The sequence below is a fragment of the Schistocerca serialis genome, chromosome 5, assembly GCF_023864345.2.
Source record: "Schistocerca serialis cubense isolate TAMUIC-IGC-003099 chromosome 5, iqSchSeri2.2, whole genome shotgun sequence".
Taxonomy (NCBI): Eukaryota; Metazoa; Arthropoda; class Insecta; order Orthoptera; family Acrididae; genus Schistocerca; species Schistocerca serialis.
Window position 1 is genome coordinate 13,410,893 of NC_064642.1, and position 24,419 is coordinate 13,435,311.

Below are 24,419 nucleotides of genomic sequence, written 5' to 3' on the forward strand. Positions count from 1 at the left end.
GGCATAAAGACAGTCGTTTCTCCCTCGCTCCTTTTGCGAGTGGAACAGAAAAGGAAATGACTAACAGTGGTACAGGGTACCCTTCGTCGCGTACCGTACGGTGGCTTGCAGAATATCTATATAGATGTAGATGTAGATGTAGATGTAGATTGTGCTAATCTCACAAGTTGACGTCAGCTCTGTTCGCAGGCATAGACGGGTGATTTCCTAATTTCACACTCAGGCGCCCAGTCGCATCTCAAATTGGTCGCTAATCTATCCGATCTTAACTCTACAGGAAATGTCTAGGCGTATTTGGAACAGTTCATTATCAGGCCTAGAGGTTATGTTCCAACGTATTAGTGTGTTCCCTCCTGTACGTAAGGGTTCTTTTTGTCCTGTGTACTTATTTTCAGTCGGGGTCCCCTTTGTCGCACTACCAACCAGCTGGTATTTGGCTGGAGGGTGGAAGTTCACATTTGGTCGCATCTCAAACATGGCATCCTGAATACACCGCCACGGGATGGAGAATTAATAAAAGTTCAATAATCTCAATGAACGCTAGCGGTGCTTCTCATTTATTACTACCAAATGCTCAAGAAGACGTCAGAAATCGTCTCTCTCTAACGACCATGAGGAAACAATGCAACCAACTTTCTGAATTACGTCAATTATGTTGTGAAGATTAGGATGCTCATCCCTTGGAGAGGGTGTCCAGAAGTGAATTCGTACTGTTGAGAGGTGCTGATGATTGCGGCAGAGACTGTAGCGCCATGAAAGCAGGGATCATCGTACTGCTGATTTTTAGCAGTAGCGAGACAAATTATGGGTTCAGGTTGCTTGTACGATGCGATCGAGAAAACAGAAAGTATCATATTTCTGTCTCTGGCACCGCCCTACTGGGCTGTTACTGTTACGGTGGGGAGATAACTGACACGATCTAGACTGTTTCACCAGGGCTGTATCTCAGTTCGTCGTGTGCTTACCGATCAGTGATCTATATCGTTTGGGGTAGTCCTCAAGCGTTTCCCAACAGATCAGTAATTTTTTGAGGGACATTCGTTAAGTTTTCAGTGTCACCTGAAAAGAAATAAAGTTACTTTATGTTTGTGTGAGTGTGTGTGTGTGTGAATTCCAAAGGGACCAAACTGGTGAGGTCATCGGTCCCTAAATTACGCTAAGAACCACACAAACACACACACACACACACACACACCCGAGGGAGAACTTAAACCTCCGGCGGGAGCAGCCGCGCAATCCGTGACATGACCACTCAAACCGCGCGGCCACTCCGCGCAGTTAATAAAGTTACTGTTGTGGATGTAGTATCTGAATGCTACTATTAATTCAGCCTAAGCGTTCACGCTAGCGAAAGAGTGTTTCCCTGCTATAGTTCCTTAAAGGCAGTCTGTTGCGTACTTTATAATTACACACTTGTTTCACAGGACGCACTGTAACAGAAATGCAGTAACACAACGTGGAATAACGAATAACATTTATTAAGAGTATGTTGTAATGAGGTACAGTGATCTTGTCACTGTTACTGAATGTAATTATGCAGACACTCTGTTAATGAAGTAAAAATCTTCTGGGTTGTTAGGCCGCGTCATATTTCGACGTTTCGGTGTCCACTATTGCTAGAACACCGAAAAATCCTGAAGAAGATCCCAGCAGAGAGGTCGAAACGTCGATTATTTTAGACGGAAATGTGACGCGGCCTAACAACCCAGAAGATTTTAACTTTAGTGACAACGGTCATGAAAGCCTACAGACTGTTAATGGTTCTAGTTCTCCGTAAACAGCGACTGCTAGATCTTCAGAGCAGTGTACCGAGCAGGCAGCAGGCTGTGAAGTGGACTGTCTAACGAATTAGTCGTAACTATCTCTGTGTCCGCGGAGCGCCCATGTTCTGATGCCTGTCGGCGGGGGGACTTCCAGGTCCACCGGTAAAAGTCGGAAGTGCTACAGTCCGAGGTTGACGGCGCTCGCTCTGGCGGCTGCCCACACAGTCGGCGGATGTAAATGAAGTACTGAAGGAAACGTCGCAGAAGCGGGAAGAGGTTCTGGTTTGGGAGCGCCATCTGGAGGCTGCTGCACGGCACTGAGAGACGCTGGGGAGTGCTTTTGCTTGTGTGGTGGCGGCGTCTCGCGGTATTTGTTGTGTTCCTCTTGATTGCTACGCAAGAGTTAGGTATTAGTTTTTTTGTTTCTCTCCAGGTACTTGTCTGCAGTACTGGTTCACACTAAAATCCCCGTGTCGCAGTACCGGAGTACGTCGCTAGACGAGCCAAAACAAAATGGCACTTCCCACTGATACAGTGCAATATCAGGCGGTCATTAGCTGCCTGCATTTGAAGGGGAGTAACGCTGCAATAATCCAGCCTGTGTTGGTGGAAGTGAAACGCAGCACTGCTCCAGAATATGCAACAGATTGTAGGAGGCACAGACACTTCCAGTACTGTCAAAGGAATCTGAATTGCGAAGCATGAAGTGGCAGACCATCTTTATATCGATAACCGGGAACCGCAGCGGATTTGGACGCCTTGCTGCTCTAGGACCGGCGCATCATAAACTCAAGAAAGTGGGAAAAGTGAAACTCAGTCATGTATCAGTTTTGAACTTGTTGAACCATATTCTGAAGGTGGTAAAGGTCGCCACACGCTGCCTTCCATGACTGCTCACACCCGTTCAAAACTCCTACCGAATAGAGGCAGCAGCGGAAATTTTCAGCTGTGTCACACAAATCCAGAAGGCTTATTCAGCTGCTTAATCACCACGGATGTATGCTAGATGTAGGGCAGAGATGTCTAGATATAGGAACAAAACAAGCGGAGGACACGTATGGATTCATTACCGTTGAAAAAGCCGAACGCCTGATCGTCACTGAACCAGTTGATTCTGAAAGTCTTCTTGGGACTGCCACGGCGCAGTGCCAACAGATTGTTCTCCTTAAGGATCAGACCGTCTGACGAGCATAATTCCGAAACTTTCCGGCAAGGTTAATGGAGGCTGCCTGTACAGAGCTTCACGGGAAGCTGCCAGAGGCGTATTACTGCTCCTCAACAACAGCCCGACTTATTCTATACTGTCCGCCCCAGTAGCTGAGTGGTCAGCGTGACGGATTGCCGTCCTCTGGGCCCGGGTTCGATTCCCGGCTGGGTCGGAGATTTTCTCCGCTCAGGGGCTGGGTGTTGTGTTGTGTTCATCATCATTTCATCCCCATCCGGCGTGCAGGTCGCCCAATGTGGCGCCAAATGTAATAAGACCTGCGATATGGCGGCCGGACCTGCCCCGCGAGGGGCCTCCCGGCCAATGACGCCAAACGCTCATTTCCATTCCATTCTATACTGGCCACAGTCAGATATTCTGCCTCTTTGGGCTGTCAGATTTTGCCTCACCCCTCGTATTCTCATCACACGTCACGCAATGACTTCGTCCTCATCCCTTGACTGAAGAAGTCCCTGCGTGGCACTCATTTCAAAAATGAAGACAAGGTGGAACACTTCCTGAAGTAAAAATTAATACATCTACATGGATGCTCTGGAAATCACACTTAAGTGCCTGATAGAGATACCCACAAAGTCATCCACCACTGGGAATACATTTCGCACTGAAGGCTGGATGTGGAAAAGACCACCATGTCTGGTGCTGGGAGTTTGAGGTTCTTCAAGGTGATTTATAACAACCTGTCGTGTATGAGTATAGCAGCTGCCAGTACCCAGTCGACTCTGGCTTTATACCATACAGCACGCACATTCGGGAGGACGACGGTTCAATCCCGCGTCCGGCCATCCTGATTTCCCTCAATCGATCCAGGAAAATGCCGGGATGGTTCCTTTGAAAGGGCACGGCCGAATTCCTTCCACATCCTTCCCTAATCCGATGAGACCGATGACCTCGCTGTCTGGTCTCCTTCCCCAAACAACCCAACCCAAACCATACAGTACCACCTGTTGTACGGCCGCACCAATAAACGATGTGTAGCAAGTCGAGATGTGAATCCACATTACATTAATCCGTTTCCGACGTTTCTTGGTGTCACTCCCCGTGTAACCTCTGCGTGGATCCCAACTGCTGTCACCATTCTGCGCTGAAGACCCAGTCGACTATCGTACCACCTTCCCATCCTGTAGTCCAACTGCTCATGCAATACTGTAGTGGAGAGTTCATCTCGTGACCACTCTTTCTGCAGACACAGTATTGCAGCCAAATGACTGTACATTCTGTCGGTTTGATGTTCACATATCCCTAACAGCAATGGTTCGACCTTTCTGAATCTCCGAAAGATTCTGATAAACTGTGCTTGTACGTCGCTGGGGCGTGCTGAGTTGCAGATTCCCGCTGAAAGTTTCCAGTGACGTTACAGAAATCAATAGCTATGATATATTCACATCATTCTTCATATGTAGGAATAGCTTTTCTATGTATTGAAAAAAAAAATCACCCTACGATCACATTTCAATTAATATTTTCCAAAGGCATGGAAATGCTGGAATGTTTGTTTGGTACAGATCGGTCAGGATGTCCATGTTCTTATGAGACTTTCCGTTCAAGCCAGTGTACAACCGGCATATTATTTTCTTATTTTAGTGATAGTTATGGAAATGGTTTTGTAATTGTGGTTTGTAAAGTGTAACCTGTGGAAATAAGCAGAACATCTTGTGCAAATTAATCACAATCCAACAGCTGACGCACCTAATTATTTTATTTATTGAACTAATGATAGGTGAATAACTAAAGTGATTTTATCTTACAATAAATAAATATGATTGGCATTTATTAACTACTAAATGTGAATGACAACTACAATTTATCACAGGCTAACTATGGAATGTTGCAGTTCACTGCACACAATTACTTCATTCATCGCACTGCTCCTGTGGAGGTGGTCAGTGAATAGCACTCTCTGAGGATCCCAGAAGACAAGAACAAGCACAGCTCCCGCACCATCAATGTTTGTCGGCCACCGTGTCGGCAGTTCCTTCGTATCTGATGCGTCCATGTCTCATCTATGTCTGAGAAACTTGCAGGAATTTTATTTCATCTAATCTGTCAGAGACAGCAAAGGACTTGGAAGAGCAGTTGAACGGAATGGACAGCGTCTTGAAAGGAGGATATAAGATGAACATCAACAAAAGCAAAACAAGGATAATGGAATGTAGTCAAATTAAAATCGGGTGATGCTGAGGGGATTAGATTAGGAAATGAGACACTTAAAGTAGTAAAGGAGTTTTGCTGTTTGGGGAGCAAAATAACTGATGATGGTCGAAGTAGAGAGGATATAAAATGTAGACTGGCAATGGCAAGGAAAGCGTTTCTGAAGAAGAGAAATTTGTTAACATCGAGTATAGATTTAAGTGTCAGAAAGTCGTTTCTGAAAGTATTTGTATGGAGTGTAGCCATGTATGGAAGTGAAACATGGACGATAACCAGTTTGGACAAGAAGAGAATAGAAGCTTTCGAAATGTGGTGCTACAGAAGAATGCTGAAGATAAGGTGGGTAGATCACGTAACTAATGAGGAGGTATTGAATAGAATTGGGGAGAAGAGGAGTTAGTGGCACAACTTGACTAGAAGAAGGCATCGGTTGGTAGGACATGTTCTGAGGCATCAAGGGATCACAAATTTAGCATTGGAGGGCAGCGTGGAGGGCAAAAATCGTAGAGGGAGACCAAGAGATGAATACACTAAGCAGATTCAGAAGGATGTAGGTTGCAGTAGGTACTGGGAGATGAAGAAGCTTGCACAGGATAGAGTAGCATGGAGAGCTGCATCAAACCAGTCTCAGGACTGAAGACCACAACAACAACAACAATCTGTCCTGGATACTGCTCGCCGTGGTACGCTTTTCTCAGACAGTTGAATGACGCGACATCCACTGAGAACAAAGCTTTGTCAGAGTGCCAGGAGTTAGTAAGATATGTGGCAGGTAAGACCTGTCGAGATCTTTGAAATGTCATTGAGCCCGCAAGCCTTGAATAGACGATCACTGAACAGGACGCAGTGCATTTTTACGACAGTTAAGATAGTTTTACAGGTTTTTGGTCTACCTAAGTTCTCATGATGATAGATGGCTGTACGGTGACTTTCAAATTCAGCAGCGCGCTTCTTAAATGTGAACTAATAGAAAAAAATCTCTTAACTTGTCTTCTAGCTTGCCTTTTGTAGTCGCTGAGGTTACATTTTATACAGTAAACTTTTCAACTGTTGCAGATTCTATTTTATCCATTTCCTACGAGCATCTTAACAATAGTTTATTCATAATTTCGACATAAAACAGTGAATAAACGCTTCATCGATGGTTGCAAGTGTTTCACGGGCTATATGCGGCAGAGCATTGTCATGTAGGGAAATGATACCAGTAGTAATAAGTCTACGTCGCTCTGATCTTACTGCAGGGCGAAGCTGGTTTTTTAACGTGCTCGAAAATGACGCTCTGGTCATTGTGTTTCCAGAGTCGTGTAGTGGTGGAAGACAACGTTTCGCCCATCCCAAAAGAGTCAGCGGAGCCTTCACTACAGACGCCTACGACCGGACGTTCTTGGGTTTTGGTGATAGTGATTCCTTGGTTGTTTTCTTTGCTGCGGGTTGATGGTAGTGTACCCAGGTTTCATCTGCTGTAATGCTTCCCGCCAAGAAGCCATCACCTTCTACTTCAAAGCGCCACAAAAGTTCTTTACGGACGTCAAAGCGTCGTTCTTTCAGTTCTGAAATGAGCTGGCGTGGCGCGCACTTCACGGGCACTTTGCGGAACTTAAGCTCCTCATGAATGATTGATATTCTGAGTCATGACTAACGTTCAGATCTGATTCTATTTCACCCACCATCACATGACGGTTTTCCATCACAGTGGCTTCAGCTGCTGCAGTAGACTCTGGTGTCACAGCGCGATGTGCCTGGCCAAAGTGCTGAGCGTGTGTCACAAAAGTTGCGCCATTTCGAAGCTTTCTACTCCACTCGTACACTGGCTGTAGTCACAGACATGCATCACTATACTGTACCTTGGTCTGTAGATTTCAATAGGTTTCGTACCCTCAGTGCAACAGAAAAAGTATGACAGAAAGCTGTTATTTCTTGGGACAGCCGTTTTGAACTGGTATTGTGGCCGCGTTTCGCTTCTCTGTAGTATTCTACCGCCTATAGGACATTCCTTACATCGCTGATAACAGTACTGCCAATTTACAGAACAAATGCTCGAAAACTCGCTTTTTAATTACTCTTTTAAGTTTTTCATTTGACTCCCCTTCACGTGTACATCGTGATAGACAGTATCAGTCTGAACAGCTTCTTTCTGCGCGAAAACCGGCTCGCTCAATCGGAATTTTCTCAAGAACAGGGTGTTTCAAAGCGAATGACCTTGTTTTGGATGTAATAATTGTGAAACACGGGGCGTGCGGGCAAGGAAATCTGTGTTGTTTGAATGGGCGTGGACTAGAGTTTCAGAAAATGGCCGTTAGATTTCGATCTCAGATTCTTCTCAATTTGCGGTCAGTCAGAAGCAAGACGGCGTTTGCTCAACAGAAGACGTTTTGTGTGCTGCAGTTTGCAAAGAATGGCTCAGCGATTTCGGTCCAGCGTATTTTGTCATTGATCCGCCGGCAACCAAAAACATGCGTCATTGGTAACGCCAATTAGAAGAGAGAGCGCCGACCTCGCGCTATTGATGACATGGTGGAAATAATTCGACAAACGTTTGAGCGGCGTCCGCGAAGAAAGTGGCAACTGCTCATATGACTCTCTGGTGACTGGTAAGGTGTCGTTTGCTCTATAAACCCTACAATCTGTAATTAGTGCATGCTCTTAGGACTGGTAATAAAAGGAAACTGGTTGACTTCAGCAATGCTCTGTCAGAGGATAAGCAACACGATGCATTTCTAGATCGACTAAGTTTCACTGATGAAGCAACACCTCATGTTAGCGGTAAAGTAAACCGACATAATGTGCGCGTATGCGGATTCCAGAACCCTCACGAATTACTGAGCACGAAAGACGCTCACCTAAAAGTGAACGTTTTCTGTGCCATATATTGTCTAGATGTTTTTCGCACTGCTGCTGGTCGATGCATAGACCATTTGTAGCAGCATAGGTAAAACTTTAAAATTTTGTGAATATTTTGCAATTCATGTCATGGTTGTAGTATGGTTTTGTCAATAAATATGGAGTTTTTAAATCAGATGATTCTTTTTGAAACACCCTGTACTACAGCTTTCGTAAATGACTCTTTCAGGAAGGAACTTAATGTAGTACTTTTTTAACGGAATGAAAAAGTACCATATTATACAGGGTGGTCGGCAATTCCCGTTACAAACTTCTAGGACAAGTAGAGGGTAGTGAGTACATAACGTTTTGAATAGGAACCCATGTCCGGAAACGTATCGTTTCCTCAATGCAGGTGATTATTTCATCAACACCCACGTGAGGAATGTACTTAGGCGTGACCCAGTACAATTGTTGCAATCCATTTGAAAAGAATACTGACTCGTTCCGTTTTTACTTACGCATTTGCATTACAACTTACACCTTATGGTTTACATTAGTCGACAACAACAAGAACCCAGCATTTACGGCACCAGCCGCAACGTACCGGTGCATTACAACAGCGGCTCGATGTGGCGATCACCAACGCTGTTACACACATTTGTAACTCCGAAGCATGTTCTGGTACACAGATGTGCAGAACTATAGACCTATATCTCTAACGTCGATCAGTTGTAGAATTTTGGAACACGTATTATGTTCGAGTATAATGACTTTTCTGGAGGCTAGAAATCTACTCTGTAGGAATCAGCATGGGTTTCGAAAAAGACGGTCATGTGAAACCCAGCTCGCGCTATTCGTCCACGAGACTCAAAGGGTCATAGACACGGGTTCACAGGTAGATGCCGTGTTTCTTGACTTCCACAAGGCGTTCGATACAGTTCCCCACAGTCGTTTAATGAACAAAGTAATGAGCATATGGACTATCAGACCAATTGTGTGATTGGATTGAAGAGTTCCTAGATAACAGAACGCAGCATGTCATTCTCAATGGAGAGAAGTCTTCCGAAGTAAGAGTGATTTCAGGTGTAACGCAGGGGAGTGTCATAGGACCGTTGCTATTCACAATATACATAAATGACCTTGTGGATGACATCGGAAGTTCACTGAGGGTTTTTGCAGATGATGCTGTGGTGTATCGAGAGGTTGTAACAATGGAAAATAGTACTGAAATGCAGGAGGATCTGCAGCGAATTGCCGCATGGTGCAGGGAATGGCAATTGAATCTCAATGTAGACAAGTGTAATGTGCTGCGAATACATAGAAAGATAGATCCCGTATCATTTAGCTACAAAATAGCAGGTGAGCACCTGGAAGCAGTTAATTCCATAAATTATCTGAGAGTACGCATTAGGAATTTAAAATGGAATGATCATATAACGTTGATCGTCGGTAAAGCAGATGGCAGACTGAGATTCATTGGAAAAATCCTATGGAAATGCAATCCGAAAACAAAGGAAGTAGGTTACAGTACGCTTGTTCGCCCACTGCTTGAATACTGCTCAGCAGTGTGGGATCCGTACCAGATAGGGTTGATACAAGACATAGAGAAGATCCAACGGAGAGCAGCGCGCTTCGTTACAGGATCATTTAGTAATCGCGAAAGCGTTACGGAGATGATAGATAAACTCCAGTGGAAGCCTCTGCAGGAGAGACGCTCAGTAGCTCGGTACGGGCTTTTGTTAAAGTTTCGAGAACATACCTTCACCGAAGAGTCAATCAGTATATTTCTCCCTTCTACGTATAACTCGCGAAGAGACCATGAGGATAAAATCAGAGAGATTAGAGCTCACACAGAAGCATACCGACAATCCTTCTTTCCACGAACAATACGAGACTGGAATAGAAGGGAGAACCGATAGAGGTACTCAAGGTACCCTCCGCCGCACACCGTCAGGTGGCTTGCGGAGTATGGATGTAGATGTAGATGTAGATGTACACTCTCTGCATCCCACCTTCAATCTCTTGTGCAGCAGTCAGAACTCATGCCAGCAGATCTTCATCTGTCTCTACAGGTGTCTCATAAATTAGGCACTTCATACGACCCCACAAGTAGTCCATAGAGGTTAAACCCGGCGACCGTGGCTGCCACGCGGTTGGACCACCACGGGCCTATCCATCTTTAACCATACCGTCGTTGAGACGTCTCCGGACAGCCAGTGAGAAGTGAGGTGGTTCTCCATCATGCTGAAACCACATTTCCTGACGGACATTCAATAGCACAGCTTACAAGAACGGGTCCATTACGTGTCGTAGGAAGACTAAGTAGGTGGGACCCGTGAGCTTGGATGGAAGGAGGTATGGTCCAACCACATCACCACCCAGAATACCTGCCCACACGTTAATTCCAAACCTGTCTTGAAATTCCTAAACATGCGTGAATGAGGGTTTTCGTCCGCCCAGACATTGCTATTTCGAGCATTTAGAACATAACCCCTCATCTGCGAAGAGAACTCGACGTGGAAACAGGAACCATGTGCAGAAGGTGACGCGTTGTGGAAGGTCTGCTGGACCCATAGCGTGTACCCTTTGCAGGTTGTACGGGTGTAATTGTTGCTCATCCAGGACGTCCAAGACGGTACTGTGACTGACAGCCATTGCACGCGCAATTGTGCGCGAACTCGTTGACGAGCTATCTTCAATGCGACGCAGTACGCCTTCTTCAAATTCGGGAGTGCGGCGTCGCCGTGGAGCATCACAGTCCTGCCTCCTCACGGTGCAGGTAGCCGCTTCTGGTAGCCGTCGGGTAACTTCGGCAAACAGTTTGTGCGATGGAGTGTGACGATGTGGAAAACGTTCGTGATACAGCCGACCAGCAACTTTTCCGTTGCCTCCATCTTCGCCATACGCAAGGAGCGTGTCTGTGTACAGGGTGAAAAGTATTTAAACCAAAAAACTCTGGGAGGTTGTAGGAGACATCAAAACAAATATTTTTCCTAATGCCATTTTTTCCTATGAGGATTATTTAAACCGGTGGAGGCCGTATTACGATCTTCAGTTGTTAGAGGGCGTATTACGCTCTTCAGTTTTAGGCAACTGCTGTCCACCAGTACATTGTCTCTGTTTCCTAAAGGAGCGATACACCTGGAGTGAGTACACTGGTATGGTTGGTGCGTACTATGTATCGCACCACAACAGACGAGCTGTACAGTGGGTTTATCAACAACCCTAATCGCCGTATCCCGCATCATACAACCTTTGCTGCTGTGTACCAACGTCTGCGTGAGACCGGGTCATTTAGCAGATTACCTGGACAGGGATGCCGTCGCACGATAAGAACGCTGCAATTTGAGGAAGCTGTCTTGCAGCATGTGGAGCGGGATCAATCAGCACTCGTGCAGTTGCACGTAACATGGTGACGAATCAGACGATGTAAGAACAGTCCTTCTAGAGCAATTGTTACGTCCATTTCACTTACAGCGTGTCCACAACCTGGAACAAGTTGATTATCCACCCAAAGCACAGTATTCGCAGTGCTACCTGGAACGGTGTGAAATGATCCTTCATTTCCATCCTCTGTGTCATTTACCGATGAAGCAACGTTCGGGCGAGATGGAGTCTTCAACATGCACAATTCGCATGTTTGGAGTGAGGATAACCCACATGCCACAATTACTAGCGCTCATCAAGTGCGGTTCTTCGTTAATGTATGGGTCGGTGTTGTTGGGAACTATTTAATTGGGCCGTATCTGACACCTATACCATTAAATGGCAGGCACTATCACAATATTCTCTCCAAAGCATTGCCAGAATCGCTGGAAGACGTCCCGCTCCCTACAAGACAAAGCATGTGGTTCAAGCATGACGCGGCGCCGGCACAGTCGTCATGTGCGTCGATTCCTGGACCGACGGCTCCCAGAAACGTGGATTGGCAGAGGTGGTCCTGTACCATGGCCTGCTCGAGCCCCAGATATGTCCCCTTTGAGTGGGGAGAGATGCGAAACCTTGTTTACGCAACACCTGTTGCATCAGAAGAGGATCTGGTTACCCGGAGAGTAGCAGCAGCAGGAACAATTCAGGATACTCCTGGGGTTTTTGCCCGTGTCAGACAGAACATGATCCGACGGTTTAACCTTTGTTTACGTGTCAATGGAGGCATTTTGAAAATCTACTGCTATTGAAATTGGTTTGTGTTAATGTGTTGTCTCTTGGTCACAAAAAAATGGAAAAATTTTTGTTGGTTTAATTAATTTGCCGCCAGAGAAATCTTTCTCTACCGGTTTAAATACTCCTCATAGGAAAAAAATGACATTGAGGAAAAATATTTGTTTTGATGTCCCCTACAACCTCCGAGAGTTTGTCGGTTTAAATACTTTTCACCCTGCATTCCGCAAACGTGTGCTTCACCATGTTTCCTTTACCGGTGATGCGCAGATGTTGACTCGGTCTCGCAGCAAAGCGGACAATGAGTGACATCTGGGCATCGTTTGACGTAGTACACGTCATCGTGTCTACCCTGTTGCATACCAGGACGGGGTACTCTGAGACGTTTCTCTTGCCCTAAGCAGGCGTTGACGAGGTACACATCTACATTGAAACTGTCGTAGAACGGAAACGATACGATTCAAAATGTTCTGTACTCACTACCCTCTACATGTCCTAGAAGTTTGTAAAGGGAATTTCCGACCACCCTTTATTACCTTAAATTCCTCCTATGTCCATTGGGTCAATTCCTGCCACACCATTATCGATGGTTCGGCTTTCGTGACTCTATCTCTCTCTATGGCTCCAGTTATACTGTGATTTAATTTTATCCATTGTTTTCCAGTGTTTCGTCCACGACTGTTTTACCTTCGTAAAATGAAGAACAAACTGCCTTCAGTCACAAGTTGTGTTTATTTACTACACTATGCATTTCGAGCCCTGGAAGCTCATCTTCAGGCGCTTTTTAGTGATTTACATCAGGTTTTTTTTTTTTTAGTTGTTTGCAATTTAACATTTTATGATGTCTGCTTCTGTTGTGCAGCTGGTATACACAATACACATCTTTAATTTTGTAGTACATATATAGTCACACACATTCTGCTACTACAATGTGCGAAAAAGTGTGTGACTATGTATTTACTACAAAATTAAAGATGTGTATTGTGTATACCAGCTGCACAACAGAAGCAGACATCATAAAATGTTAAACTGCAAACAACTAAAAAAAAATAAAAATAAAACCTGATGTAAATCACTAAAAAGCACCTGAAGATGAGCCTCCAGGGCTCGAAATGCATAGTGCAGTAAATAAACACAAGTTGTGACTGAAGGCGGTTTGTTCTTTAATATACCGTAATTGTTTACTGTGCCGGATCCATGATTCTTCTACAGTTTCGTTTATATTGGCAGTTTCCCTTTCGTCGCTCCTATCCAGTGCAGACAGACCGTCTTAACAGTTCGTTGGATTCAGTGAATGAACGGAACGCCGCATCCCCTAAGTGCCCGATGGGGCTGCGAGCGAGTCACCTGCCCGCTGAATAGGGGACGGGCCACTGCAGCGAAGAGCAGAGCCGAGCGCGAGATAAAAGCACTAGGGGCGCAGCAGAGAGAGAGAGAGAGAGAGAGGGCGGCGCTCAGTGGCCGTGTAGGCACTGGCGGCCAGCCAGCCCACTGTTTTTCAATTCGCCTCCTCCGCTCCGCTCTGCTCTGCCCCCGACGCCGGCGGGGCAGTTGCCGCCTCACCCCGCGCACAGAAGCGGCCATTACGATGCAAACAGCGGCGCCGCGGCGCAAATGGGGAGAGGCGTCGCGACGCTGCGGGCGCCCCCGCGCTCGCCCTCCTCGGCCCGCTGCTCTTTGTGGGAAACACCGCAGCCGCCCCCGGCCCCCCCCCCCCCCTACACTCGCATTCCGCCCCCACAGCCGCTGCCCGTGTTTTCTGCAGTTTAGGCACGGAAGCACTGGGGCTGCGTTCCGCTACACTCCGTTTAATCAACGTCAGATTGTAACGCTGTCACACGTGCTGCAGTTTCCTTTTTCTCTTTTCCGACAGCTTGTTAATGGTCGCAAGAGTAGCGGTCTTTTATTTCCAGTGGCTTGAGCTGCTCGTCGAGAAATATAACAGTTTTGTATTACGTTCCCCCCTCTGTATGTGCTTACTACACGGGGTGATGTTTTCCACCCTGGACAAACTCTTGGGACTGATCGATGAGAGGATACGGAACAAAAAAGGTCTAAGGAACTTACGTCTGCAAATGCATAGTTTCCATACTCGAGACCATTTATTGGATCATACATTGTTACACAGACCGCGCAGTACTCTGCAGCCAGAGTTGAGCATGTGTTGAAAATGGTTTCCATGTGCCTCAGCACATGCTTGTACGAGCTGTAGCATGTTCTGTTTCACACGTTCACATCAGCAGGCTGCATCCGAACGGTGTCAAAGGCAGCACGAATACGCTGCTCCAATGTCTCCACATCCGGAACGGGCTCTGCATACATGATACTTTTGAGATGGCACCATAGTCAGAAATCGCTCAGATTGAGATCCTGTGATCGAGCAGGCCATGCAACTGGACCCTCTCCATCGACCAGGGAAGACACAATTGAGAAGTGTCTGGATTTTAATGGCGAAGTGTGCTGGAGCCCCATCATGTAGCAGCCACATAACCCTTCGAATCATCGATGGCTCTTCATCCACCAGGATATGGAAAGTCACAAGCTAGAAAAGCCGATAGTGCCGGCCAGTTACGCGACGGCCGGCCGCTTTGGCCGAGCGGTTCTAGGCGCTTCAGTCCAGGACCGCGCTGCTGCTACGGTCGCAGGTCTGAATCCTGTCTCGGCATGGACGTGTGTGATGCCCTTAGGTTAGTTAGGTTTAAGTAGTTCTAAGTTCTAGGGACTGATGGCCTCAGATGTTAAGTCCCATAGTGCTTGGAGGTATTTGAACCATGTGTAACGCGACGTGGAAGGAACACTGGTCCTAAAATACGGTCCACAATTATCACAGCACACACATTCCAGCGGCACCGATGCTGATGATTCGCCGACACCAGACCATGTGGGTTCTGTATATTACCCCATAGATCTCTATTATGAAAGTTGAAGATACCACTTGGCGTAATCGTGGGCTCGTTTGTGAATAGGCTGGATGACACAAATCCCGGAATCGTGGTTCCCTAGTGAAGAAACCAGTGACAAAACTACTGCCTATGTGGAAAGTCTGTCGCTAGTAAGCCCTGCACACGATGTAAGTGATATGGGTATTAACAATTGTAATGGGGAACGTTCCACACGGTCGTCTGGCTTACCCTGTACTGCTGAACCGACTGCCAGTAATGACACGGCTGTCGCCTTCCACAGTGTTACTCACATTTGCCTCCAAGTGTGGTGTCCGAATATTTCGTGTACGTCCTTCGTGACATCCTGCTTCCTGAAACGATCATCTCCCAGACAAACGGCGAGACGTTGTTCTAAGCGTTGAATGCTGTGGTTGTTGTCGGTGGGGATAGGTCTCCTGATACAACCTTGCTGCCCGCCTCCCCTTGCCATTTGCCTTTCTGTAAATAAACACCATGCCGGCAAGCTCTCGATCCGAATACGGAACCATTGTGTACAATGCTGTATCACATCCACTACAAGGTGGGTCAACAAAAGAAGTGAGCCGGACAGAACATTACCAATTACTATGGTAGGAGAGGGCGCTAGGGCATGACGTATGAGGAACAGTACCGCCCTCTAGGAGAAAACCATGCATACTGTATCCGTGGCTGAATGATACAGTGCGTATTAGAATACGGTCCCTGTAACAAAGTATGACTGAAAAAATGGTTGCTAGCATGGAAACCGTACATTTCGGGTGGTAGGTTCATTACATATTCCTTGCTCCATATCCTCTCATTGATCGGTTCCTAGAGTTTCTTCCTGCTGGAAAACATCACCCTCTACATCTAGCTCCTTTTCTCCAGTTAAACCTTGTAAAAAAATTAATCCGTCAGAACAGTATATCAGTAACTGTCAGAAACGCCGTTGTTCCCCAACTGAAAACGCTGATAGAAGAAAAATCCCATCACCAATAAGTAATTAATGTAGAGTAATGAAATTAAGGAAAAACATTTGTCTAGGTAATAAATTTAAGTGATAAACAGTACAAAATCACAGACTAATGTAACGGAGAGAAAAGCCATTGCAAATGTAAAATGTTGGTACATTAACTACCGGTGTAGCCGCGAGAATGTTGAATGCAACTATGCAAACGTGCATGCATTTTGTTGTACAAGTGCATGATATAAGTGAGTTCCATGCCTGTTGCATCTGGTCGGTCGATACAGCGACAGTTAATGCGAGTTGTGGACGATTCTGGAGCTATTGTCCAATGATGCCCCATATGTGCTTCATGATTGGAGACTCATCTGGTGATTACAAAGTGTCGACATGTCGCCTTGACCTGTTCAGAGCATACTAGCTTACAACAGCGGTATGTACGCGAGTGTTATCAAAAAGTGTTCAAATGTGTGTGAAATCTTATGGGACTTCACTGCTAAGGTCATCAGTCCCTAAGCTTACACACTATTTAACATAAATTATCCTAGGTGACGATCAGTTTGGCTTTAGGAAAAGTAAAGGGACGAGAGAGGCAATTCTGACGTTACGGCTAATAATGGAAGCAAGGCTAAAGAAAAATCTAGACACTTTCATAGGATCTGTCGACCTGGAAAAAGCGTTCGACAATATAAAATGGTGCAAGATGTTCGAGATTCTGAAAAAAGTAGGGGTAAGCTATAAAGAGAGGCGGGTCATATACAATATGTACAACAACCAAGAGGGAATAATAAGAGTGGACGATCAAGAACGAAGTGCTCGTATTAAGAAGGGTGTAAGACAAGGCTGTAGCCTTTCGCCCCTACTCTTCAATCTGTACATCGAGGAAGCAATGATGGAAATAAAAGCAAGGTTCAGGAGTGGAATTAAAATACAAGGTGAAAGGATATCAATGATACGATTCGCTGATGACATTGCTGTCCTGAGTGAAAGTGAAGAAGAATTAAATGATCTGCTGAACGGAATGAACAGTCTAATGAGTACACAGTATGGTTTGAGAGTAAATCGGAGAAAGACAAAGGTAATGAGAAGTAGTAGAAATGAGAACAGCGAGAAACTTAACATCAGGATTGATGGTCACGAAGTCAATGAAGTTAAGGAATTCTGCTACCTAGGCAGTAAAATAACCAATGACGGACGGAGCAAGGAGGACATCAAAAGCAGACTCGCTATGGCAAAAAAGGCATTTCTGGCCAAGAGAAGTCTACTAATATCAAATACCGGCCTTAATTTGAGGAAGAAATTTCTGAGGATGTACGTCTGGAGTACAGCATTGTATGGTAGTGAAACATGGACTGTGGGAAAACCGGAACAGAAGAGAATCGAAGCATTTGAGATGTGGTACTATAGACGAATGTTGAAAATTAGGTGGACTGATAAGGTAAGGAATGAGGAGGTTCTACGCAGAATCGGAGAGGAAAGGAATATGTGGAAAACACTGATAAGGAGAAGGGACAGGATGATAGGACATCTGCTAAGACATGAGGGAATGAGTTCCATGGTACTAGAGGGAGCTGTAGAGGGCAAAAACTGTAGAGGAAGACAGAGATTGGAATACATCAAGCAAATAATTGAGGACGTAGGTTGCAAGTGCTACTCAGAGATGAAGAGGTTAGCACAGGAAAGGAATTCGTGGCGGGCCGCATCAAACCAGTCAGTAGATTGATGACCAAAAAAAAAGAAGAAACCTAAGGACGAACACACACACCCATGCCCGAGGGAGGACTCGAACCTCCGCCGGGATCAGCCGCACAGTCCATAACTGCAGCGCCTTAGACTGGGCGAGTGTTTTCCTGTAGGGCAACACTCCCGGGAATGTTGCTCCTGAATAGCAGCACAGCTGGTCGAATCACCAGGTTGACGTACACATTGGCAATCAGGATGCGAGGGATCACCAATAGAGCGAAATAGCATCCGAGACCATAACTCTAGACCTAGGTCCAGTGTGTCTAGCAAGCAGACGGGTTGACTGCAGGCCCTCGACTGGGATCCTCCTAACCAACACACGGCCATCATTGCCACCGGTCAAGATAAGCTTTAACCATAAAATGCAACAGAGCTCCACTCCAACCTCTAACGAGCTCTCGATTCATACCACTGAAGCCGCAGACGGCTGTGGTTTGCGGTCTGGCTCGGAGCTATCCTTGAAGTAACCGATTTGCAACAGATCGATGTGTCACTATGGCTCCAGCTGCTGCTCAAATTTCCCCTTCAGATGCAGTACGATCCGCCAGAACCGTACGACGAGCACGATGGTCTTTCCTCTCGGTAGTGCCACGTGTCCGTCCAGAGCCCTTTCCGTCACCACAGCTGCCAGCAATAGTGTGCAGTGCCTGCATTCCTGCCAAGTCCTGGTGCAATATCCTGGAAGGGACATCCAGCTTCTGGTAGCCCTCTTTCAAACTCAGTGAGGTGCCGATAATGGCGTCTTCCTTGTCTTAACGGCACTGTCTAACTTCAGTTCACTACAGTCAGTCTTTAAGGTCACTAACTCTCACGACTATTACACCGCGTATTTATAGCAAACCTGCTTTGCATTCTCATACTGGCCCAGTGATGCGAAAAAACTGTAATTGTGACGCTGGTTGTGTAACGACTTGAGATACTGAATGACTGAGGAATTTTACTGTGTGACATTCAATATCTCCCGCTTCAAATGCATTAGGTATAAATTAACTGCTTCCTGCTCTGTTTTAGATATCTGTACAAATAAATGACGCTGCAACGCTATTCACTTTCAACGCTTTGTTGAATGCTGTTGCCAAGTTGTCAACAAAATACGTCGCTCTCTGAATGTTGACTGCTAACCTCGCATAATCTTATATAGTATATGAGTCCTTCCATGTTTACTCTTATTACAGATAAGTGCTTTTTCGAAAGTGATAACTTTTTTACTATCTTTCCAGCTTTAATTTTGATTCTATTTTAGTACCTATAAATTTGGCCGCCCCAGCTAGCCGCTCAGTCTAACGCGCTGCTTCTCGAGCAGGAAGGTGTGCCAGTCCCCAGCGCGAATCCGTCCAGCAGATTAGTGTCGAGGTCCAGTGTGCCGGCTAGCCTGTGGATGGTTTTTGAGGCGGTTTTCCATCTACCTCAGCGAATGTGGTCTGGTTCCCATTATTCCGTCTCAGTTACACTAAGTCGGCGATTGAAGCGCAAATACTGTCTCCACGTATGCGTACACCATAATTACTCTACCACGCAAACATTTGGAGTCCACTCGTATCGTATGGTATGAGATGTCCCGGGGGGGGGGGGGGGGGGCTCAACAGAGGGCCAAACCGCACAATAACCCTGGGTTCGGCGTGGGGCGGCGGTGGGGTGGGTCCTGTTGTGGAGTTGTGAACCACTTAGGGCTACAGCGGGATGAAGTCTCTCCGTAGTTTCTCGGTCTCCGGTTTAATACACAATACACACACCTGTAAATCTCGTTCTCATAGATAAAATCTCGCATTCAAAATTGGCGATAGCTGCACCGTTTTTCCTTTCGTCGCTGACTTTCGTCAAAGACGAGAGACCCGTCAGGGAACACGTACCTATCGATGACGTAGCCTCTGTGGCACTGCAACAAAATCTGCGACCGCCACTACCCAAAGGCAAAAATGTACGATGTTGGTATCTATTGACGTAACTCCAATATCTTATATCAATAAAAAGCTGATCAAAATTCTGTGGTGCTTGTTCTGCACTCGTAGTCTACTATTAGATAGTTTTCGACATGCTGAAGGTCCCAACAATCACGGACGGACGCAAGGATAGCCGTTTGACGTTAGGGCAAAACACGGTTAATACAGTCAACACTGGACCCCCGTTCACCAGGGCGTGCACATTTCTTATACACGCAACACGTAAAATGTGCGAATGAGCCATACATTCGATCAGCTTCTCACTATTTGAACTACAGTCGATGGCTTATAATGTGCAGAAATGCTTGCTGTTGACTACCTATCTATAAATCTACCCAGGCAAAGCAAATCAGTAGCGACAATCGTATTTCTTCAGGGCTCCAAAAAAATGGGGAGGGACCAGAGCTGTACGGAATACATGTAAGGGCTTCCCGCCGAAGCTTCTGGATTGTAGTCCGAATAACATTCCAAAAAAATTCCCTCCTGCATGTTGCAAGATTGTTTCCACTACGCCGCTGAAGTTCTACTGGGAAGCACTTACGCATCTTGCATGCAGTGCTGATTGCTTCCCACGCGATCTCCGTAGTTCTGGAGCCCTGAAGAAAGATATTCGTGGCCATCGGTCAGGTCTACTGAAGAAGTCTTTGGCCGCAGAGCATTGTTTGCAAACAGGACACACTGTGAATATTGAGGAAAGTAAGCTACCGATGCAAACCTCCAAATTCTGAGATTGCATCGTAAGTGAATTCATTGAAATTAAAATCACGGATGCCGTTATTAACAGTGATTCAGGTTGCCGCCTCAGTGAAGCCTGGGAACCTGCCCTCGGTCTGCTTCGGAAACGATTGGATACTAGAGCAGAGGACGAGAATGGAAAGGTGAAGGTCACAACAGTGAGATGGGCAGAGAAGAGTCTGGCACGTTGGACGTAACGGCGACCGGGCCGAGCCGCTCTGCAGTGGACCGTGGACCGAACACCGAAAGCCCGACTCTCCGGCGGTGGTGTGGAAACTGTAAGAGCGCCCGCTCCAGCTACCCGCAATTAGGCCAACGGCGTGCCTGATGAAGTCAACTCGTTCTGCTGTCGAAACACTGTGCACATCTGACACGGTGATCCGATCTGGGAACCTATACCTTCTGTACGCAATATTCACTGTAAAAACATTTAACTGGGCACATCTACTTTATAAACAGTTCAAATTTTACATTATTAAGTGAAATTTATGCAGATTCTTCAATACAATATCTTTTGAAGAAACATTTTGTATTTAAAACTTCCTGGATGATAAAAACTGTGTGCCAGACCGAGATTCGAACTCGGGACATATGCCTTTCGCAGGCAAATGTCCTGTGAGACCGGGTCCTGAGTCGTTCTTGGGTAGTTCAGTTGGTAGAGCACTTGCCCGTGAATGGCAATGGTCCCGAGTTCGAGCCTCGGTCAGGGACACAGTTTTCGTCTGCCAGGGAGTTTCATACGAGCGCACACTCAGCTACAGAGGGAAAATTGCATTATGGAGTTTTATATCTACTTACAGCAGCATGCAATCATAGCACGCTGAATATGCTCGTACACTTGCTATTTAGTGAGCACATCGCCTGCACTGCTTCCTGTGAAATCTGGGAAACGGCACGCACAGAGGCAGGCAGCCACAACTCCAATAAAGTTACGTTACGTTACAAATCAGATTGAGGATTTCTAGGAACTATTTCCTTATGTTATTGGCACTGTATAGGATTTCTGTAGGATTACAGAGATTTACCATTCGACGCAGCAGGGTCCACAGGGGGTCTTTATGTAGCAGTGGATGGCAAGTAATCGTCGCTATTGCTGTTGATGTGGTGGTGGTGGTGGTGGTGGTGGTGGTGGTGGTGGTGGTGGTGGGGGTGGTGCCGATGATGATGACGCTGTTTCTGCTGCTACTGCAGATGATGATTATCGTTATCCTACGTAATAGAAAGCGGCGTTCCACCTAGTTATTTCTGGACACATTTTATAGAATGAAAAAAATTGAATAACATTGGTTTTCAGTAGAGACTTTCTCGTCGTAGCGTCATAAAACAAAGTAATGAAACGAAAACATCGGGTTCCAGTAAGAAAAGTCTTTTATCATGGGACATCAATATGACTATTGAATGTGCAGTGTATTAAATAAAAGAGATAGCATAACAGATTCGTTATCTGTACCAACTCACGCCTTGTTATCATCTTCTAACTTAACCTAACCTTCGGGCTACGTAATATATCAGGCAATCTCCAAACAGTCTAAAAACAAAAAATAAAATAAAATAAAATAAAAATCCCACTACTCAAGGGCAATCGTATTTCGGGGCTTGTGGTGGCGTCCACGTGGACTGTTGTGGAGGGCTCTGGTTTATTCAGCTCAGTGACGTTCTCTATGCTGAATTTCGTTAGATGCCGCTATCTGGATTTCCGTCGCTTTCTTATTTTATATGATATCGGTTTTTAGCTTTCCGTATTGGTGTCGGGCTTTCAGTTGAGCTATATAAGTCAACTGATGTCTTCCATATCAGTTATAGTTGGTTTGTGCTATTTGTATTTTTTAATTCTTTTTTTATTTTTTTGGGTTGGGGGTTGGGTGTCATTAACTTGAAGTGTGTATGTGCGGTTGTTACTGTTTGTATATTTATAGTACTTTCATGATTCTGTGGTTTATACTGGGTTTCAGGTTGACCCCAAAGAAAACCTCCTATCTGCCATGATTGTCCTATATGCTCAAACTTATTAAGGATTTGTACAAGTCTGTAATCGCTGTTTATCTACTCGTAGCATTGGATAGAGTGAGTGTCACGTCATTGTCGTCATTTTCAGATCATGTTTGTGTTGCATTTTGGGACTAGCGATGACTAAAGTCGAACAAGTGGTACCAAAAAAAAAACTATCTGCAACTGAAACATACAAGGTCTTCACAGACTCGAATGACGTAACACATAACGTCACACTCCACATAATTGTGGCTCTACAGTCACATATCGTTAAACGACATTTCCTGAATGAGATTTTCACTCTGCAGCGGAGTGTGCGCTGATATGAAACTTCCTGGCTTCTGTAAAGTTTGGAAGGTAGGAGACGAGATACTGACATTTCCTTTTTGCAGCTATTTCGCAGTTATCTCGTGAGTTGGAGCTTTATGTCTGAGAAAAAAAGCCAAGCGCCTAGAACGGCGAGTGGTTTGAAACCAGAAGCGTCCCAATAGCCTCTCTTGTCGGCAGACAGACCGTAACGGCACCTCATTAGCTGGAGTGCGACCAGCTTTGCGGAGGACACGCAGTTCGCAGGACCCGTACAACGACCACATTCCTTCCTTTTTGCACTTATTCTGAAGACAGACCTACTGCACTACCATCTCGGCACCTTGGGAGAATGACTTGGGTTCACCGTAAAACCTGATTCAGCCCGTAGTATTGTCTCTCTCTGGATAAAATACTTGGCACGTCAAGCTGACATTGCGCCGGACGAGTGCCTACTTCGTATTACAAAACTGTGCGTCTTGTATGCAGAAAGTGGGAAGTTACGTGTGTTGTCTCCTGTTTTTTCACGGATTTAGCAACAGTTGTTGCCCTCCCTTCACATTAGTAATAGCGTGCCCTCCATGTACAGGTTTTGAGAGCAGAGAGCTGAGGGTCTTGAACCTGGAATGCGGGTGAACTCTTCCGGGTCGTTGAGGGGAAACCGCCGTTCCGCACTGGTTGGCGCACGCTAGTCGTTTAAGAAAACAAACAACGGGCTTTGGATAAGTAATGCAACACATTTTTCCCTGCAAATTTCGGTTAAAAAATGCGGAATTGGTTGTGGAACATTATGGAACATTCCCGCTTCAGAACCTATAGTTACATGATGTCCCGATATGTGGCGGCGTTATACATAGATTTCAAAATGGCTTCTATAACGGCGAACGGGGGTGCTTTACAAGCAGAGAGCTGTCAATGATTTTGAAAGCAGCGCATCGCATCATAGAATGTCTACGGAGACCTGGCAGTGAACAAAAGCAAGGTGAGTCGTTGAGCGAGGCGTCTGTCACCATAGCAACTACGCCGTGGAAACCTGTCCACTATGCCGTGTACCGGCCTGCCGCACACAGCTGTGTGTTGGAACGTGTGGACACTCTCATTCGAGGTGATCGACGAACCACAGTCAAACACCTCGCTGCACAACTAGAGTTCTCAATTGGTAGTGCTGAGACATTCAACCTGCTTTGTGTGTACCTGCTAGGTTCTTTTCAGTCTTCGCTTGGATTCCAAGATCCTCAGCTTGTCCTGATTAGGCGTCATTCCAGAAATAAATATAACCGACTGTATTCCGAGTTTGTTCACTTCACTTTGTCAGTGTTGTACTTGTGTGCAGTGGACCCTACAAGAACAGCTTCACGTATTATTTTGTCAAAGCAACAACCACTGCATACACTCCTCTTCTATTCGTATGGCTTAGGTTCTGTAGCTATTATTTTGTCAGTGCAATGAGAATTGCATTGTATTAGTACTAGTTAATTTATCATAATTTTCACTGTCAGTGCGCCGAGCGTTGGAGTCTCTCGTCTGGCGTCGACACTTTTGAGTTCTGTTGGCTGACAGCTATGAACATTGTGTATCACTCGATTTGCACCATCGCACATACATAAGCAGTTCAGAATATAATGATGCGTTTTGTTGTTTATAGTGGCCAATGTTTCTTTTTAATCTTCCTGGCAGATTAGAACTGTCTGCCGGACCGACACTCGAACTTGGGACCTTTGC

General features: G+C 45.8%; 1 protein-coding gene across 1 annotated transcript in view; it reads left to right on the forward strand.

Moving 5' to 3' along the window:
* LOC126481703 (epithelial discoidin domain-containing receptor 1-like) overlaps window positions 1–24,419 on the forward strand; it is an 833,514-nt gene that overhangs the window by 617,985 nt on the left and 191,110 nt on the right. The gene's annotated exons all lie outside the window — the stretch shown is intronic.